This window comes from Callithrix jacchus, chromosome 15, assembly GCF_049354715.1.
Source record: "Callithrix jacchus isolate 240 chromosome 15, calJac240_pri, whole genome shotgun sequence".
In the NCBI taxonomy this organism is placed as follows: domain Eukaryota; kingdom Metazoa; phylum Chordata; class Mammalia; order Primates; family Cebidae; genus Callithrix; species Callithrix jacchus.
This window is the reverse complement of record NC_133516.1, coordinates 93,193,629-93,197,559: the sequence shown is the minus strand read 5'-3', so window position 1 is coordinate 93,197,559 and position 3,931 is coordinate 93,193,629. Positions and strand designations below refer to the sequence as shown.

At 41.4% G+C, this 3,931-nt stretch overlaps 1 long non-coding RNA gene across 1 annotated transcript; it reads left to right on the top strand.

Moving 5' to 3' along the window:
• On the top strand, positions 1-2,724 carry LOC118147896 (uncharacterized). The gene is made up of 3 exons (XR_004734598.3): positions 1-224; positions 556-635; positions 1,612-2,724. It is a non-coding gene; the product is annotated as an uncharacterized LOC118147896 (long non-coding RNA).
• The last annotated feature ends 1,207 nt before the right edge of the window (positions 2,725-3,931 follow it).

Genomic DNA, 3,931 nt, shown 5'->3' with positions numbered 1-3,931 from the left:
ACTTACTGATGGTGTTTTTACATGTCACGTCATCTTCATATTATCAGGAAGTCAAGATGTGATATTATTTTGAGTAGAGGTGGGTCAATTTTTCCCCAGGTGGCTTCTGTAGATGAAGACCAAGCCTGTTGGTGACTACAACCACGGGGTTGAGTGGTACAATGAGACAGCTCTGCAACACTGGACTTGGGACTCTTCAAAGATGCCCTACTGGTGCTAGACAGGTGAGCAATGGGGGAGATTCCTCATCAATGGAGCCCCAAGTACATTTAATTGTTCGCTTTTATAGTCAAGATTTGTCCCTGGCTCCCAGCCCTTCTTTTGGAGGCTGGGGTCGAGGGGGAAGAAGGAGCAATGAGGACTTATCAAAGGTAGATGCTTGGTTAGGAAAAACTGGTGCTGAGCCTGTATTTATATTAGATTTGGAAATATGAAAATATACGCCTATGTTTTTCGGGTTTTATTTGTTTGTCTAGCATAATGGGAAAAACCCAAACTGTCTTTCAGCTATTCTTCTGACTGTATGATTCCAGTTTCTGTGACTTTTACCTATAGGTCAACTTGAAAAGAAAACAAAGGCATTGGAAAGAGGCCCAAGGGACTTGAGGTCAAATTTCAGCTCCATAACTTACCAGGTATATGATCTTAGCAAGTTATTTCATGTCTTTTTTTCTTTTTGTTTTTTGAAATGGAGTCTCACTCTGTCACTCAGGCTAGAGTGCAGCGGTACAATCTCAGCTCACTGCAACCTCCAATGCCCTGGTCTAAGCAATTCTCCTGCCTCAGCCTCCTGAGTAGCTGGAATTACAGGCATGCACTACCATGCCCAGATAATTGTTGGACTCTTAGAGACAGAGTTTCATCATGTTAGCCAGGATGGTCTCGATCTCCTGACCTCATGACCCACCGGCCTCGGCCTCCCAAAGTGCTGGGATTACAGGCGTGAGCCATGGAGCCCAGCCATTATTTCATGTTTTTAGATATCAATTTCATCATCTATAAAATGAGAGCTTGCTGTCATGTAGCTTTATGTAGCTCAGTCCTAGAAGCAGCCTGCCTAGATACGAATTCTGGTTCTTACACCTACCAGCTGTGAGACCTTAAACAGCCTTCTTACTCTTTCTATGTCTTAGAGTCCTAAGCTGAAAAATGAAGATAATAAAAATATTTAACTAATATGCTTAATGAGGATTAAATGAGTTAATGCTTGTGAAGCCCCTAGAATGGAAACTGGTACATAAGAGGAGCTGAATAAAAATTAACTTTTAATATTATCATATGAGTGTTTAACTTTCTCTTTTAAAAAATATAGCCCCCGATATTTAAAAACATTTTAAAAATATGACCTTCCATAAAGCTTACTTCCAGTCCAGTGATGCATGTTTTAAACACAAGAAATACACCACCGTTTTGCTTTAGATGGTTGAAGCTATATAACACAAAATGTAAAAATGTAATGTAAATTATTTAGTAGAAACTTTAAAGGAGGAATAATTTTCTGTGGTGCTGATGATCCAACGATTTCTGGATCATCACCAAAAAACAAGCTTTTAAAACATACAGCTTAAATGCCTTAATTCTTTGGAGAGCTTCTTGTTATTTAATCCTCAGGCTCCAATCATGAAGAAATATTACTTCAGGAAAGAATAGAGAAGCCACATCGCTACTAACTGTTGACATGTTTGTCATAGGATTCAATGTCTGAAATAAAGCACTGCAGGTCTGACTGGTTTGTTGTCTGGAATAAAACAGCAAGAAATGGGAGCCAATTCCACAAAAGAGCAGGGCTTGAGCAACGAAGGGAAGCTCTATCTTCAATCCTAGTTTTTCTTCCCTTCTCACTGCTTCGCTCCCCTATCCCTTCCCCTGCCCTACTCCTCCCATGGTTTCCAAAACTACAATCTTAATAAAATCCCAGGTGGAAGGAAAGGAAGAGCTAAAGTAGCATGTAAATTAGATAAGTTGGTCTTGATCCTTGATATGGTCCTTCAGTTGACAAATTACAACAGCAGAATTAAGTTTACTAATAGATTCAGAGGTTTCAATTTGTGGCCTTAAAAAATCATAACTGGTAAATCCGCCGGTTTGGTCAGGTTAGTCAGGCTGCTTTGGGTACCTACCTACCCTAAGACATACGCAAAGCCCAGAAATTACACTTTGGGTCAATCTCCTGAGATTACTACCTCCTTGGCAGATTGTTATGGACCCCCTGAGCATTAACTCAGAACTATTTCCAACTTAAAATCTTGAAGCCCCATCTTGAAGTAAGTTCAGGTCTAAATTGAAAGGAATACGGGTTCAATCTCTCCATTCACCTCTTGTGTTCTCACATCAGTCATTTTCTTCCAGCACAGCTCAGACAAAACCACTTATTAACAGAGTAGAAGTTGTCAGAACCAATGAGGCAGGAAGAAGTCGTTTGGGACTAGGAGCAGATGTTTCATCAACACAAGTGGACACACTTAAGTCCTTGTCAAGTTTCCTCATGATTTCTCCCATGCAGAGTTACAAGGAACCAGTGAAAATACTTTTTGCCAACTGAAAATGCAAGTTACTGAGAAGGTCATTTGATCTTGTGGCTTATGAAAGGAAAGAACTGGGAGTGTGGAGGCATGTCAATGGTAACTGACGCTACCAGTGGCAAAACTGGCTCACTTCCAACTGACTCAGATTGGCCAAGAAGACCTGACAAGTGTATCAGATAGGAGTTTATAAAAAATTGGTTAATGGGTTTAAAATGCTAAGTTGACTAAGGTGTCCTCAGATACACTGAGCCTTCCTGCAATGCCGTTTCTTTCTTTTTTTTTTTTTTTTTTTTTTTTTGAGACAGAGTCTCCCTCTGTCCCCAGGCGCCAGTATAGTGGCACAATCTCGGCTCACTGTAACCTCCGCCTCCCGGGTTCAAGCAATTCTCCTGCCTCAGCCTCCCGAGTAGCTGGGACTACAGACGTATGCCACCACACCCAGCTAATTTTTGTATTTTCAGTAGAGACAGGGGTTTCACCATGTTGGCCAGGATGGTCTCAATCTCTTGACCTCGTGATTCACCTGCCTCAGCCTCCCAAAGTGCTGGGATTACAGGCATGAGCCACCGCGCCCAGCCTGCAATGCCCTCTTAAAATAAAGTTTTTCAGATAACTGCTCCGATTATCCCAGCTAAATTGCTTTCTAATCAGAACTCATAATATTTTATTAAAACAACTAATGTTTCTCTTATTTATTTATTTTATAGTAATTTGTTTCTTTTCCTAAGGGCAGGAGCCATGTCTTACTTTTTTTTTTTATAGTTTCTTATGTATAGTAGGCACCCAAAATATTGAGCGAATGGCTTTAATTTTCCTGTCATGTACTATTATGTGGAAAGATCTCTAATCATTTTTTTTTTTTTTTTGAGATGGAGTTTTGCTCTTGTTACCCAGGCTGGAGTGCAATGGCACGATCTCGGCTCACCGCAACCTCCACCTCCTGGGTTCAGGCAATTCTCCTGCCTCAGCCTCCTGAGTAGCTGGGATTACAGGCACGCGCCACCGTGCCCAGCTAATTTTTTGTATTTTTAGTAGAGACGGGGTTTCACCATGTTGACCAGAATGGTCTCGATCTCTTGACCTCGTGATCCACCCGCCTCGGCCTCCCAAAGTGCTGGGATTACAGGCTTGAGCCACCGCGCCCGGCTGATCTCTAATCATTTTTAATGCTGAGGAAGAACTGGTAAGATTCCAAATTTCTCTTAAATTTTATTTTTAGTGCATTTGCATTCCCACTGACATTGTAATTAGGCTAATTATCAAAAGCTTGATTTCAACTGGGCAGGATGACTCATACCTGTAATCCTAGCACTTTGGGAGGCTGAGGCAGGAGGATCACTTGAGCCCAGGAGTTTGAGACTAGCCTGGGCAACCTGGCAAAACACTGTCTCTACAAAAAAAATGCA